General features: G+C 37.1%; 1 protein-coding gene across 1 annotated transcript in view; it reads left to right on the forward strand.

Annotated features, from left to right (window-relative positions):
• Positions 1–17,881, forward strand: part of CngB (Cyclic nucleotide-gated ion channel subunit B) — a 117,769-nt gene that overhangs the window by 15,602 nt on the left and 84,286 nt on the right. The gene's annotated exons all lie outside the window — the stretch shown is intronic.

Genomic DNA, 17,881 nt, shown 5'->3' on the forward strand with positions numbered 1-17,881 from the left:
GTTGTCTAGTCCAATTGCACTCATTTTTGCCAGTAGTCTCCCATGATTTATATCAAATGCTTTAGACTGGTCAATCGTGATACAGTCCATTTGACCTCTTGAATCCAAGATATCTGCTATATCTTGCTGGAATCCTACAAGTTGAGCTTCAGTGGAATAACCTTTCCTAAACCCGAACTGCCTTCTATCGAACCAGTTATTAATTTCGCAAGCATGTCTAATGTAATCGGAAAGAATACCTTCCCAAAGCTTACATGCAATGCATGTCAAACTGACTGGCCTGTAATTTTCAGCTGTATGTCCATCACCCTTTCCTTTATACACAGGGGCTACTGTAGCAACTCTCCAATCATTTGGTATAGCTCCTTCATGCAAACAATTATCAAAAAAGTACTTCAGATATGGCACTATATCCCAACCCATTGTCTTTAGTACGGTATATCCCCAGAAATCTTATTAATTCCAGACGATTTTCTAGTTTTCAAATGTTGTATCTTATTGTAAATGTCATTGTTATTATATGTAAATTTTAATACTTCTTTAGCATTAGTCACCTCCTCTATCTGGACATTTTTCTTGTAACCAACAATCTTACATACTGCTGACTGAATACTTCTGCCTTTTGAAGATCCTCACATACACACTCCCCTTGTTCATTAATTATTCCTGAAATGTCCTTCTTGGAACCTGTTTCTGCCTTAAAATACCTATACATACCCTTCCATTTTTCACTAAAATTTGTATGACTACCAATTATGCTTGCCATCATGTTATCCTTAGCTGTCTTCTTTGCTAGATTCAATTTCCTAGTAAGTTCCTTCAATTTCTCCTTACTTCCACAGCCATTTCTAACTCTATTTCTTTCCAATTTGCACCTCCTTCTTAATCTCTTTATTTCTCTATTATAATAAGGTGAGTCCTTACCATTCCTTACCACCTTTAAAGGTACAAACCTTTTTTCACATTCCTCAGCAATAGTTGTAAACCCATCCCAGAGCATGTTTACATTTTTATTTACCGTTTTCCACCGATCATTGTTACTTTTTAAAAACTCCCTCGTGCCTGCTTTATCAGCCATATGCTACTGCCTCATAGACCTACTTTTAAGGCCTTCTTTTCTATCACATTTATTTTTAACTACGACAAAAACAGCTTCATGATCACTAATACCATCTATTACTTCGGTTTCTCCATAGAGCTCATTTGCTCTGTAGTATTACAAACCAACCAAGTTCCTTCCACGGAAAACGTCCATACACTGTGTCCCCACCTACACCAAATTTCACTGTGGACACTGTGCAGGCTGACAAACACTGTTTACCTAGCATTCGCCATACCCAAGCTCTCCCACGTAACTTCTACATGGTATACAATATATGAATAACTTGAACACCATTCAATACTTAAAAAGATATAAATACATATATTAGAACATGTTGTGGTCTATTTATTATTTATAAACATATTCTAATCAATAGCTAAGGAAGGTCAAACAGACCGAAGCATTTTCTAGTACCTAGTGGATTTATATCTATTTAAGTACCGAATGGTGGAAAATATATAATATCCCATTCAAAGGAATACTTATTATTTCACCTGCTTTAGTATGATTCATCTCTCCAAATTACGGGTTTTCAGTTGTCCGTGGACCATACTAGACTAGACTAGACTAGACTAACCATTGAAAGTATAAAATTCTTTACATCACTAAAAGCTGTGCTCAGCATTCACCGGTAAAATATGCGGTTTCTTTGTTTGCCTCTTTATGGTGTCACCATCGTTTTTTGCGATTTCCCTATAATCGCATAACATTTGGTGGTGTAATTTGACGATCTAAGCAGCCTCCGGGGTGAAGACGTAACAGGAGAGGAGTTAAATTGATTCGTTGTTGTAATTAATAGACCTGTCATATCCTGTGTGCAATATGACGTCACCCACATGGTGTGTCCTACAAAGCTGTACAGAAAGTAATTTTGGAAGCTATTGGCTGGCTTAATAGGAGATGACTCATCAAGGTTTCTCTCCAATAAGTCGTTAATTGCAAATATTCCATAGAAAGCAATGGCCTGAGTTAATGTGGTCCAGCACAAACATAACGTGGGTGATGTATCTCAAGGTCAATTTCTAGATAATCTATGCCGTCGCAAGACCAATCTGATTCTGAGGTGGGCAGTTTACAGCTTATAGAGCACAACAGTCAGCTTGTTGACGTCACTTTAATGGACACCTAATTTGGTGCCTCTGTATTCTAAGCGACCTACTACCTGGGTATAATTTTAAGTGGCAAGAATAGCTTCCGAACAGCTCAAGGAAGATATGCATAATAATATCTTATAATTTATTATGTGGTTTGATTTTTATTTCATTCTTAGAATTTATTAGGATCGTTCATTCCATATGTTCATTTATTGCAATATTTAGTTACATTACCGGTACTGAATTTATTTTTGTTCTTAAAGAACGTTACGAATGAAAACCTACAACCTGTTATCCAGTCATTGACCGGGTCAGGGATGGAATGAATGAAGCAGATATAGGCTATTAGTACGATGGGGTCGCCACTCCCAAAGTGAATTATTAATGACTGATAGATGCTATGAAATGAGAATGGAAAGTGTTGCTGGAATGAAAGATGACAGGGAAAACCGGAGTACCCGGAGAAAAACCTGTCCCACCTCCGCTTTTTTCAGCACAAATCTCACATGGAAGGCCGGGATTTGAACCACGGTATCCAGCGGTGAGAGGCCGACGAGCTGCCGTCTGAGCCACGGAGGCTAAAGAACGTTCTGATTTTCTTTAATTTAAGGAACTTTGATGATCTCAATTATTTTATGTTAACTTCAAGTCTTAAATTTAACTTTAATTATGTCAAATTTTAATATTAATCCTTTCAGTGGTCGCACACAGTTCTATTTCAGTCTATTTATTTAAATTCACTTTTCATTATATTAATTTATTTTAACTATTTTAATTATTTTATTATTTTATTATTTTATTTTAAACTAGCACTTAACCGTAGCTTCGCTCACGTGGATTTCATAATATGACAAAAGTTATCTTTCCTCGGTACTGTACTAAGACATTATCTTAAAATCCCTTAGTATAAAAACGCACCGAAGAATTGAGTTTCATTTACCCTAGAAACTCTTTGTAAACCACGTTTGTGTAATGGCCTTTTGGGGCTAAGATGACCTTGCGACATATAACTGTACTCTTCTCTCGAGTTGAAAACAAAAAAAATATACATGTTTCTTTATTTTTAAAAAAGATTGCAAATACCTATTTCCACGTCTATAACAACTTCAGTAATTGAAATATAAGTATCCTCATAAAAATATTTCAACTCTTTCTTTCACTTCTTTTCAACCCCGTTAAATGCCTTTTCCGGAAACAAAAGAAAATACGTGTTCCTTATCCCCTTAAGTTTATTTTCCGAAAACAAAATATACATGTTTCTTTATTTTAAAGGAGATTCCAAACACCAATTTTCATGTCTGTAACATCTTCAGTATTTGAAATATAAGTATCCTCATAAAAAAATAATTCAACTCTTTTTTTACTTCTTTTCAACCCCGTTAAATGCTTTTCCGGAAACAAAAGAAAATACATGTTCCTCATTATTTAAAGGGCTTTCCAAATACAATGTTTCGTCTTTGTAACATGTTAAGCTTTTGACATATACTGCAGATATACCGGTACTCATTTTAAAAATGTATCCCCTTTTTCTATTCTTTACAGCCCCTGAAGTGGATTTTCTAAACAAAAAAAAATAAATGTTTATTTTTAAAGGAGATGCCAAATACCAGTTTTCGCGTCTGTAACATCTTCAGTTTTTGAGATAAAAGTATCCTCGCAAAAGGAATTCAACTTCTTTTACACATCTTTTCATCCCCTCCCCACTTAAGTGGACTTTCCGAAAACAAAAAAATGCGTGTTTCACTATTTTTAAAGGGGATTCAAAGTAACGAACTGTACGACTGTAACATATTTAGTTTTTTAGATATAAGTATCCTCATACAAATAACTGAACTAATTTTTCAATGTATTCACCGTCTCTCCACCCCCTCCCCCCCCCCCCCCCAGCACCACCAACTTAAGCGTTTCTTTACTTTGAAAGAAGATTCCAAATAAAAAATATGCCTGTAACATCTTCAGTTTTTTAGATATAAGTATCCTCATAAAAAGAATTCAACTCCTTTGTCATCTCTCTCGTTAAGTTGGTCCCCCCATAAAAACGTGTTTTTTTTTTCTTATATTTAAAGGAGATTCCAAATACCAATTCGGACGTCTGTAACTTTCAGTTTTTTAGATATAAAACGAATTCAATTTTTTCACTTCCTTTCACCCTCCCCCTTAAGTGAATTTTCCGAAAACAAAACAAAAATATGTTTTCATTATTAGTAAAGGAACTTCTAAATACCGATTATCACGACTAACATCTTCAGTTTTATATATATCCTCATAAAAAGAATTGACCATTTTTTCACCCCCTACCCCTCGACAAGGTGATTTTCCTCAAAAAATGCGTGGTTTTTTTTATTTTTTAAAGGAAATTCTAAATATCAATGTTCACTTCTGTAACATATTTAGTTTTCTAGATATAGGTATCCTTGTACAAATAATTCAACTAATTTTCCAATTCTTTCACCCTACCTTCAGTGGATTTTCTGAAAACAAAAAATGCGTGTTTATTTTTAAAAGAGATTCCAAATACCAATTTTCACGTCCCCAACATCTTTAATGTTTGAGATATAAGTACCCTCATACAAAGAATTCAACTCATTTTTTCAATTATTTCACCCCTCTTAAGTGAATTTTCCGAAAACAAAAATATACGCATTTCTTTATTTTTAAAGGAGGCTCCAAATACCTATTTTCACGTCTTTAACATCTTCAGTTTTTGAAATATCAGTATCCTAATAAAAATAATTCAACCCCACTTTTCAGTCCTCCTTAACCCTCCCTTAAGCGTTTTTTTTTTCGAAAACAAAAAATATATGTTTCTTTATTTTTAAAATAGATTAAAAATACCAATTATCACGTCTTCAACATTATTAAGTTTTTGAGATATACTGTAGATATGTTCATTTTAAAAATTCACCCCCTTTTATCAGTTCCCCTTAAGTGGATTTTCCGAAAACAAGTTATCGTTCTTTACTTTTACAGGAGATTCCAAATACCAACTTTCACCGTCTGTAACATGTTACGTTTCTGAGATATACTGTAGATACAGTATTTTCTTAAATTCACCCGCTTTGTCAATCCTGTTCACCCCCTATTTATTGGATTTTCGAAAAACAAAAATGCATGTTTCTTTACTTTTAAAGGAGATTCCAAATACTAATTTTCATGTCTGTAACATCTTCAGTTTTTTAGAAATAAGTATCCTTACATAAGGTATTTTCAACCACTATTTCGCCATTTTCACCGCCTTAATGGTATTTTCTGAAAACAAAAATTACGTGTTTCTTTAAATTTAAAGGAGAATCCAAATACCAATTTTTACGTCTGTAAACTTTTAAATTTTTGAGATAAAGATATACTCATTTAAACAATTCACCCCCCTTAGTGACGGAATATCCAAACATCCTCCCTTAGTAAGCACTTACACCCTAATATAAAGGTATCCCCAAAATGTCATTTCTGTATGACCAGTAGTTTTGGCTCGGCGACGATGAATCTGTCAGTCAGGACATGTTATTTTAGATATATATCTATATAGATTGTCAGTGTTCTGCGGCAGGTTACGGTTCTGTTCTTTATTAGTGGTTCTCTTCATAAGTCTCTTCTCTCCGGAAGTCTTTCCAGGACTTCTTCACTTTGAACTTCGCCAGTTATTTCGTGAATGATTCGTGATGGAGCTTCATGTGGGAGTTCTTGTGCTATATGCTTAAGTCTATCTGATTTATTAATATTTTTTTAACTTCAGCCTCTGCTGTGTTGGCCTCGTGCATGTGTTTGCCGTACCATCTTTCAGTATTACTATGCTGTTGAGGTACATATCTGTCTTTCCGAACATCGCCAGTAATTCTTTCCTACATTCCTGCACCTGGAATGATATTGGTACATATAGTCGGAAATAAATATATTATTATTCTTTTTCTGTGATGCAATGATTTTGCGATTATCTTTTTTTTTTTACTTTTTAATTTACTGTGCCAAAGGTAATTGCTTAGCAACATACGCAATGAAACTGCAGTCAGTTTCAAAAATCAATTCTTAGAAACTTTCTACCGACTGTGCAGATAATTCCAGGTGGAAATTATACTTTTGTATGTGGACATTTATGTATGTGGACGTTCTTGCCTTTTGAACATTTTTGCTATGGACATTTACTACGGTCAACGTAATGCAGTGGACATTTAGACCTTGAAGGTTTGTCTCGTATTCTCGTATTAGGTATACAAAATTCACAAGTAGACTCAGTTCAATGTCTGTCTGTCTGTCTGTCTGTCTGTCTGTCTGTCTGTCTGTCTGTCTGTCTGTCTGTCTGTCTGTCTGTCTGTCTGTCTGTCTGTCTGTCTGTCTGTCTGTCTGTCTGTCTGTCTGTCTGTCTGTCTGTCTGTCTGTCTGCTTGTCACATCACAGGTAAATCGCTAATAAGAATTTCTCGAAACTCGAGGGAACAGCCGTGTGTATAAATGGGAAACAGCAAACATCTTGGTGGAATGATGAAGTCAGGACAGCTTGAAAACTTAAGAAAACTCCGAACATTGATTCAGATGGAGTATAATGCGTAGATGAAAGAAACAGAGCTAAACAAATAATTGTAGAGTTCAAGAAGTCTGGGCTGTAACACTGCTTTCGTGATTCAAAAAAAAATTGAAATGTGTACTTAATAGATCAAAATATGTTTTTGCAGGTTTTGGCCCTTTAAATGGCTCAATAATTCTGTATTATTTTTAAAGGAGATTCCAAATGCCAATTTTCATGTCTGTAACATCTTCAGTTTTTGAGAAATAAGTATCGTCACATAAGGTATTGTTAATGTTCTGCGGTGCAATACGGTTCTGTTCTTTATTAATGGTTCTCTTTATACGTCACTTCTCTCCGGAAGTCTTTCCAGGACTTTTTCACTTTGAACTTCGCCAGTTATATCGTGAATGATTCGTGATGGAGATTCATGTGGATGATTCTGATGACTATCCAAGTAAAAATATAGGTATATTTTCGAAATTAATACATAAATGTATTAAACGTAAGTACTGTGATGTTAACTATTCTGTTATTTAAGTATGCCCCCCCCCCTCTGGCAAGCTGTACAGTAGACGTTTTAATTAGGAATGTTTTCAAGAACATTTCGTTACTTATGTTGGTGGTACCAAGTATCTGAATGCCATCGAAACATCTGACAAGCTGTATCCGCTTAGGTTTTTTTTATGTTTCTGTTGTTATCTCGTGATAGGTTATTGTGTAGCCTATATTTTGAATACATTCTCGTAAATGGTATTGCATTTACGTGTTCTCCTGTTGTATTATAGGCAGAATTAGGAAGTTCGATTAAGGAAAATACTAACTCCGTGTAGTTGAAAGTATAAATATTGATTCAGGGATAGACCCTAATTTCTCCTAATGTCAACGAAGAGGTTAGTGCATTAGGTAGGCGTACTTGGAGTGCTTCAAAGAGGAAACTCACATACCGGTACTTAGAGCCTAAGGACAATCAGAGTTTTACTATGAATAATGTGGATGATTCTGATGACTATCCAAGTATAAATATAGGTATATTTTCTAAATTAATACATAAATGTATTAAACGTAAGTACTGTGATGTTAACTATGTAGGCCTGAAGGAGGAACAAAACAGTAAGTGGGGATTTGTAACATGATTAGCTAAGAAATTCAGTTCCTGTAGCTATAAGAAGTCAACAATGTCCTCAAAAGTAGTTCAGAAGAAGTATGAAATTCATGTTAGACTTGCATACGGGATGAGATGTATTGGTAAAAGTCACAAGGCTGCTGTCACATAGTGTGTGATGATGAACTTGCCTCCAGCACCAACTAAATTTAATGTTTATACCAGTGTTATTCTTCATGCTCTATAGGAAATGGCAGAATAGAGCATGAATCTTGCTACTCAAGAAGCAATAGCTCTGAATAAGGGAAATAGTGACATTACAGCTACATTCAATGGATCTTGGTTAAAGAAGGCCCATACAAGTTTGAATGCTGGTGTGACAGCTACTTCACTAGAAAACGCAAAGTAATTGATGGAGAATATCTGACAAAGTACTGCCAAGGATGTAGTAAAAGAGTTCAACAGGAGTGTACCAAGAATTATGAGGGTTACAGTGGTGGAATGTAAAGTGATGAAGTGTTGGAGTACTCACCATGTACGAATGTTCTGTAGTGTGTTGAGGAGGAACCTGCTATGTAAAGTACCTGGGTGATGGGGACTCAAGAAACCAGAAAGCAGCAAATATGTATGGGATTATGGGATTATAGAGTTGAAAAAACTAGAATGTTTTGACCATGTATAGAAAAGAATTCGGGTCAGACTCAGGAAGCTACAGAAAGAAAGGAAAGAAAGAAATTTATGGGATGGCAAACCACTTAGTGGAAGAGGACGACTGACTGATAATATACAGTAAGAAATGGAGAGAATTTAACATTAGATTACAGAATAATTTATCAGAACATTTGAAGAAATTATAGCATGTGATTTCGTTTAAGTAATTCATATGGTTCTCCAAGATCTGGGTGATTTCAAAGCAGACAATGTGACTTCTGTGATGTAACAAGCCTGATCGAGATTAAAAGTCCCAATGTATTTCTTCATTTCAGGCCAAATTCCATCTATTCTTGCTACATTATGACAATGTAGTTTATTTACAATCCTTGTTACATCCAGAGACTAAATGGAATGCACCCACCAGTTTTGTACTCTTTGGTCTGAGAACAGATTCCTTGTAAAACAAAAAAGGACGATGTACACCAAGTTTAAGATTGTGGGAAATAATAAAAGCCAACTTCTGTGTAACTAACGGACGAATTCCGTTTATCGGGTAGATTTTCGGGCTCGACAGAACAATAGTGGCAACCGTGGACAGGACGTGACCAAAACAGTAATTTGAAATAGATAAGTTGACTAAATCGAGAAAACCAATACGTGCTTTCTCGAAATCATACGATGCGGTGATAGCGGAAACAGGCCCCAAGAAGGTAAGACTGAATTTTACTAAACTAGAACGACTAGCAAATGAACTGAAGGATGCCAATGAGAAAATATTAGAAGTGATTCTCGACGACAGTGACAAAGAACGATACACAAATGAGTAAGATAAAGTGTATGAATATCGTGATAAAGTAGATGAAGCTCATCAGAGAATGGAGTGTGTTGTATTAACACAACGTAAAAATTAAGGAAATCAAATATCGGGTGATGGTTTCATAGGATTCTCACAGAAAAAAACTTAAACTACTGAAAATAGAACTTTGAAATTCTTCCGGAAAGGTTAGGGACTAGTTAGGGTTTTGGAATCAGTTCCCTCCAATTCATGACGACTCAAACATAGCAAAAGATGATAAATTTCAATATTTGATCCACTGTACTGTTGAAGGAAGTAGGGATAGGGAGGTGGTAAATAGTTTCCCTCCAACAGCTAAAAATTATGACAGTGCAGTTCAGTGTCTTGAAAGTAGATTCGGAAGAGAATTGCTCGTAGGATTTTGTGTTCGTGAACTACTTGGACTTGTGATGCAAAATGTTTCTTAAACACAAAGACTGACTCCCCTACAATTATACGATCGCTCAGAATCCCACCTTCGATCCTTTGAATCTCTGGGCATGACTACTGACAAGTACGCAGCATTCTTGTTTCTGTTGGTTGCGTAATCTCTACCTGAAGACTTGCTGAGGATATGGCTTAGAAATTGTGTCCATTATCCTGTTAGTGACTTGACCGAGGATTTATACAGTGACAAACTCTTACGACTGACTTTATTCCTCATGAATGAAGTGGAAGGTTAACAGAGGGTAGCACTTTCCCAAGGAGGATTTAATACAGCAAATCAGAAGCCTACAAAGCAGAAACCTAGGCTAAACGAAATGGAAAACATGACCACTGCTAGTAGTCTGTTCACAGGGCACATTAAAGATCCTGGAAATGTATGTGTATTCTGCAGAAAATCTCACGAGAGCAAAGAGTGCTTCAAGGAACAGAAGATGACTCGAGTGGAAGGAATGAATACTTTGATGAAAGTGGGGTATTGTTTTCAGTGCTTGAGATCTGGTCATCTTGCCAAGATCTGTATGGGTAACGTACTGTGTCACTTCTGTGGGAAGAAACATGTTATTCTAATGTGCCTAACTTTACCTTCGAAGATTTCCAAGGAAAATTAAAATGAAAAGGAAGGTACCAGTGCTACCTTGGGTAACCAAAACTATAGCCAGGATGTTCTTCTGCAGACCTTGTTGGTGAAGATGAAAGGAAGGAAAGGGGATCGGATTGTAAGAGCACTCACAGATACCGGTAGTGGATCACAGCGATCACATATATGAAAGAAACTGGTATATACCATCAGACTGGAACCGTCAGGATCTGAAATCATGTTTCATGCTCTGTTTGGAGGAACTAAATCAAAAGGGCATCTACATTTTAATTGAATGAGTGAATACTGATCTGCATTTAGGGCAGTCGCCCGTTATCAAATACAGTTGAGCAGTTTAGATGATAAGAGTGATAAGGGAACAGGGAACTGGAAATCAAGTAGGAATGACATAAAATTGTTAGTATTGGACTGTAGAAATATTGTAAAGAAAGGAATAGAATTGAGTAATTTAATAGATATATTTACCAGATATTGTAATAGGAGTTGAATCATGGCTGAAAAATGATATAATGGATGCAGACATTTTCTCACGGAACTGGAGTGTGTATCGTAGAGATAGGATAGGAATGGTGGGAGGGAGAGTATTCATTCTGGTGAAAGAAGAATTTGTAAGCTACGAAAAAGTTAAAGATGAGACACATGAAATTCTAGGTGTAAGGCTTATTTCTAAAGATAATAGGCAACTTGATATATTTGGAGTGTACAGACCGGGAAAGGTAGCACTGACACGGATTCAGAATTATTTGATAAGATAATGAGCTATGTAGGAAACGACAAGGAAAGAAATGTGATTGTAGTGGGAGATCTGAATTTACCAGATGTAAATTGGGAAGGAAATGCGAACGACAGGAAGCATGACCAACAAATGGCAAATAAGTTAATATGGGAAGGACAGCTGAATTCAGAAAGTGATGGAACCAACCAGAGGGAAAAATATCCTGGATGTGGTGCTGATAAAACCAGATGAGCTCTATAAAGAAACTGAAGTAATAGATGGTATTAGGGATCATGAGGCTGTTTCTGTCGTAGTTAAAAATAAATGTGATAGAAAGGAAGGTCTTAAAAGTAGGACTGTTAAGCAGTACCATATGGTTGATAAAGCAGGCATGAGGCAGTTTCTAAAAAGTAACTATGATCGGTGGAAAACGGTAAATAACAATGTAAACAGACTCTGGGATGGGTTTAAAGAAATTGTTGAGGAATGCGAAAACAGGTTTGTACCTTTAAGGGAGGTAAGGAATGGTAATGACCCACCTTATTATAATAGAGAAATAAAGAGACTAAGAAGGAGGTGCAGATTGAAAAGAAATAGAGTTAGAAGTGGCTGTGGAAGTAAGGAGAAATTGAAGGAACTTACTAGAAAATTGAATCTAGCAAAGAAGGCAGCTAAGGATAACATGATGGCAAGCATAATTGGCAGTCATACAAATTTTAGTGAAAAATGGAAGGGTATGTATAGGTATTTTAAGGCAGAAACAGGTTCCAAGAAGGACATTCCAGGAATAATTAATGAACAAGGGGAGTGTGTATGTGAGGATCTTCAAAAGGCAGAAGTATTCAGTCAGCAGTATGTAAAGATTGTTGGTTACAAGGATAATGTCCAGATAGAGGAGGAGACTAAGGCTAAAGAAGTATTAAAATTTACATATGATAACAATGACATTTACAATAAGATACAAAAGTTGAAAACTAGAAAAGCGGCTGGAATTGATAAGATTTCTGGGGATATACTAAAGACAATGGGTTGGGATATAGTACCATATCTGAAATACTTATTTGATTAATGTTCGCATGAAGGAGCTATACCAAATGAATGGGGAGTTGCTATAGTAGCCCCTGTGTATAAAGGAAAGGGTGATAGACATAAATCTGAAAATTACAGGCCAGTAAGTTTGACATGCATTGTATGTAAGCTTTGGGAAGGCATTCTTTCTGATTACATTAGACATGTTTGTGAAATTAATAACTGGTTCGATAGAAGGCAGACCAGTTTTAGGAAATGTTATTCCACTGAAGCTTAGCTTGTAGGATTCCAGCAAGATATAGCAGATATCTTGGATTCAGGAGGTCAAATGGACTGTATCGCGATTGACCTGTCTAAAGCATTTGACAGGGTGGATCATGGGAGACTATTGGCAAAAATGAGTGCAATTGGACTAGACAAAAGAGTGACTGAATGGGTTGCTATATTTCTAGAAAATAGATCTCAGAGAATTAGAGTAGGTGAAGCTTCATCTGACCCTGTAATAATTAAGAGGGGAATTCCTCAAGGCAGTATTATCAGACCTTTTTGCTTTCTTATATATATAAATGATATGAGTAAAGGAGTGGAATCAGAGGTAAGGCTTTTTGCGGATGATGTTATTCTCTATAGAGTAATAAATAAGTTACAAGATTGTGAGCAACTGCAACGTGACCTCGAAAATGTTGTGAGATGGACAGCAGGCAATTGTATGTTGATAAACGGCGTTAAAAGTCAGGTTGTGAGTTTCACAAATAGGAAAAGACCTTTCAGTTTTAATTACTGCGTTGATGGGGTGAAAGTTCCTTTTGGGGATCATTGTAAGTATCTGGGAGTTAATATAAGGAAAGATCTTCATTGGGGTAATCACATAAATGGGATTGTAAATAAAGGGTACAGATCTCTGCACATGGTTATGAGGGTGTTTAGGGGTTGTAGTAAGGATGTAAAGGAGAGGGCATATAAGTCTCTGGTAAGACCCCAACTAGAGTATGGTTCCAGTGTATGGGACCCTCACCGGGATTACCTGATTCAAGAACTGGAAAAAAATCCAAAGAAAAGCAGCTCGATTTGTTCTGGGTGATTTCCGACAAAAGAGTCCGCTGAACGGTCAGCGTACTGGCCTTCGGTTCAGAGGTCCCAGGTTCGATTCCCGGCCGGGTCGGGGATTTTAACCTTAATTGGTTAATTCCAACGGCACGGGGGCTGGGTTTATATGTTGTCTTCATCATCATTTCATCCTCATCACGACGCGCAGGTTGCCTACGGGAGTCAAATATAAAGACCTGCACCTGGCGTGCCGAACCCGTCCTGGGATATCCCGGCACTAAAAGCCATGCGACATTTCCGACAAAAGAGTAGCGTTACAAAAATGTTGCAAAGTTTGGGCTGGGTAGAATTGAGAGAAAGAAGGAGAGCTGCTCGACTAAGTGGTATGTTCCGAGCTGTCAGCGGAGAGATGGCGTGGAATGACATTAGTAGACGAATAAGTTTGAGTGGCGTTTATAAAAGTAAGAAAGATCACAATATGAAGATAAAATTGGAATTCAAGAGGACAAACTGGGGCAAATATTCATTTATAGGAAGGGGAGTTAGGGATTGGAATAACTTACCAAGGGAGATGTTCAATAAATTTCCAATTTCTTTGAAATCATTTAGGAAAAGGCTAGGAAAACAACAGATATGGAATCTGCCACCTGGGCGACTGCCCTAAATGCAGATCATGATTGATTGATTGATTGATTGATTGATTGATTGATTGATTGATTGATTGATTGATTGATTGATTGATTGATTGATTGATTGATTGATTGATTGATTGATTGATTGATTGATTGATTGATTGATTGATTGATTGATTGATTGATTGATTGATTGATTGATTGATTGATTGATTGATTGATTGATTGATTGATTGATTGATTGATTGATTGATTGATTGATTGATTGATTGATTGATTGATTGATTGATTGATTGATTGATTGATTGATTGATTGATTGATTGATTGATTGATTGATTGATTGATTGATTGATTGATTGATTGATTGATTGATTGATTGATTGATTGATTGATTGATTGATTGATTGATTGATTGATTGATTGATTGATTGATTGATTGATTGATTGATTGATTGATTGATTGATTGATTGATTGATTGCAGGTACACATGTTAGATCCCTGTACTGAATCAACTGCTTATTTGTGGTACTGTCCCTAGAACCCAAAGCGGTCCTTGGATGAAAGAGCTCGGAATAATATAATTTTTCTCTCTGATTCTGGAGAAGGGACGCCTGAAATTGAATTTCTTTTAGGAGCGGACACCAATGGAACGCTTCTCACTGGAGGAATAAAAACCATGCGATGTGGACCAGTGGCCGTTGAGACTCGACTTGGGTTATTGGGAGGCTATCTCCGAACAGTCTCTCCGACTCGTCCAGCATGATGGTAACTTCAGTGTTGACTTTAAACACTGAAATCACTGATTTATGGAAATTGGACTTCCTGAGAATTAGGGATCCTGCTGAGAAGACATCAAAGAAAGAAATAGAAATGGCTACCTTAGATCATTTTAAGGAGACTGTCTCAATCGACGAGGATGGCCGTTACGAAGTCCATCTACCATGGAATGAGGTATCTCAGGAGCTTTACGACAATTTGGAAATTGCTGAAAAGAGGTGCAGGACGACGACTAACAAACTGTTGAGTGGCAACAAGTATCAGGAATACATGTTGTGTTTCAGGATTTGCTTCAGGAAGGGGTGATTGAAGAGATACCCTTTCAAGACATTGAAAATAAATGTCACTATTTACCTCACAGAGGTGTATTCAAAGAAAATTCAACCACACCGTTAAGAGCCGTGTTTGATGCCTCTTGCCGTGGGAAGGAAAGTCCATTTCTCAATGGGTGCCTGGAAAATGGACCAAATCTACTGGAACAAATTCCACCTATTCTGGTCAGGTTTCGCCGTCGTGAAATTGGATTAAATTCGGACATAAAAAGAGTCTTTCTGCAAATTTGTGTTGCTCCTTCAGACAGAGATTTCTTGTGATTCCTATGGGGGTAGGATTCCTTCATGAAGAAATTCAAAATTCCGATATCGACGAGTTGTATTTGGGCTCAAGTGCAGTCCATTCTTGTTGGGTGCAGTTCTTGATCTCCATTTAGAAAACAGCCCACCTGAACTGCAAGAAACAGCACAGCTATTAAAGAGCTCATTCTATGTCGACAACTGCGTTACATCCCTTGATTCAGAGGAACCTATGGAACTACTTTCAGGAGCCAGATTTGAACTACGTGGCTGGGAATGCACCTCAAGGGGGAAAAAAGAGTACGTTTGAGAAGATTTCTCCTGTTCTTGGATTATTGTGGGACAAGAAAGAAGATGTATTGTACTGTGATGTGAGGCCTCAAAATGAGACTGGATGTGATATACGAAGAAAACTCTTGTCGTCAGCTCAGAGGATTTTTGATCCCATTGGGTTTTCATGCCCTCTGACCCTATTCTCTAAACTTCTCATTCAGGATAGCTGGAATTAGAAGATGGGGTGAGATGATCCATTGCCAGAGGATGTACAGAAGAAGTTTAGAAAATGGGAAGCTGAAGTTTAGCGACATTCTGAAGTAAAAATACCGAGACGTTTTGTAGTAAGCAGATCTGAACAAACCTGGGAAGTACATCTGCAACAAATAAGCGCATGCAACGCTCTTCACCGAGAAAAACCGTGGACTTCATGTACACGGAGGTTTATACTACGAAGTTCTTTCTTGCAATCAATGACCTTATCATGTAGCGACGTGAGGTTCTCGGTACGTCGCCGTAGGGGCAAGAACCCAGTACGGGATCAGGATTGTTCTGGCTCTGTATTTCTGTAAAAAAAAAAAAATCTTTATAGTCTGATAAGCTATACTTTGCCGAGCGAAATGGCCACGCCTGTTAAGGCGCAGTGGCTATGGAGCCAAGCTATGCATTCGGGAGACAAGTTGTTCGGATCCAACCGCCGGCTGTCCTGAGAATGATTTTCTATGTTTTCCCATTTTTACTTCCGACAAGTGCCAGAAGAGTTACTGTTGATAGGCCACATTACTGATACAATCGTACAACAGGTTCAAAATAGCTAGTAGGAATATAATGTGTAGTAGTAATATATTTCCATGTAATCATTGATATGTATAATTTATACGTATTCTACTGTAATACTCTTACTTATAAAATAGTGATGTTCAGCAACCTGGTGTGTTGCTAAATAGCTGCTAGGTTTGGAAATAACAAGTAAGGTAGTGGAATGTGTAATAATCATATGAGGAAATGGACTATACCGAGACTTCATGAAAATGTGTTTGGAACTACTTGAAGTAGGAGTGGAAATTGACTATGCTTTATGAGGAGTTGTGGGTATATTCGTCCCCAGAGTACGGCACGGTGCCCACCTGAAGACATTCTTAAAGAACTTCGTCATAGTTACTTGACTAAAGTATACAATCCTGTATCTTTATTTCAATCTAACATTGGAAAACCTTAATTAGTAAGGTTACCCAGATTTTCTGTAGCGAGAACGACCAGTTCCGTAGGCCTACTTATATGAAGTATGTATCTTGAGTACTCAGCCCTGAGACTGGTTGGATCCTAATCATCTGTCATAACAAGCTTAGATGTGACTAGAGGTATAGTAGGATAGTGAGAAGTGAAACAGTTTCCCGTTGGTTTCCTCGGAGCGCGATTGCATTTTGTTCAAGTTTTATTTTCTCAACATTTCTCGAGAACTGGTATTAAAGGATACACATTTTCCCCTTATTAGCTGCACGAATCCCAGCAGCCTTTCGTCCCTTCATTTAGAATAATAGGAAATAATACTGGAAATTGCACGATTTGCTATATTAGTTCAAACAGATATACAGAAGTTTATAACGCTCGAAAGTAAAATAAACAGCGAGCTTTCCTGCAAAGTTCAAATTGTAGGTACATGAATGCGACTGAACGTTTGTAGTGCTCTTGCATTGTACTTAAAATCAGTTTCTTATCTTTGACGAAGGCCACGCAGTATCCAAAGGGCCCATCGTTCGTACTGACGAAACGATATTTATTAACCTACATCCACTCACGCGGGCGGCAAATCATCACCCTCTTTGAGGATCTTCAAATCTTCATTGAGGTGATTAGAGCTTCGGAAAACGGTATCATTCTCTAGCTACACATAGTTCCGATAGATATGACACGATTCAAACATCAAGTTTTATATTTTCCTAAGTTTCAATTTATTTCTTTTTCGTTTAATGTTCCTTGATTATTAATATTGTATTGTTGTACCAAAAAGCCTATTTTTATTTTATTTTTTACAAATTTACACTGAGGTATACTCCTACTTACATACATTTATACAAGTATACATTTAAAAAATGTAATACAGTTTTAGTTACTAGTAAGCCTGGAAGAATTGCGTTGATTTTAAAGCCCCAGGAGTTCTCAACTTGCGACCTGGGTTGGTGACTACGAGGCCTTTAGGTGAGACCTGACATTCCTTTCATTTACTTGTGCCAGGCTCCTCACTTAAATCTATCTTACCCGACCTCTCGTGGTTAAGTTTTGTTCTTTTCCGACCCTAACGGTATTAAGCTTGCGAATGCTAGGAAGTCTTTCACCGGGCGAGTTGGCCGTGCGCGTAGAGGCGCGCGGCTGTGAGCTTGCATCCGGGAGATAGTAGGTTCGAATCCCACTATCGGCAGCCCTGAAAATGGTTTTCCGTGGTTTCCCATTTTCACACCAGGCAAATGCTGGGGCTGTACCTTAATTAAGGCCACGGCCGCT

This window comes from Anabrus simplex, chromosome 7 (assembly GCF_040414725.1).
Source record: "Anabrus simplex isolate iqAnaSimp1 chromosome 7, ASM4041472v1, whole genome shotgun sequence".
NCBI lineage: Eukaryota > Metazoa > Arthropoda > Insecta > Orthoptera > Tettigoniidae > Anabrus > Anabrus simplex.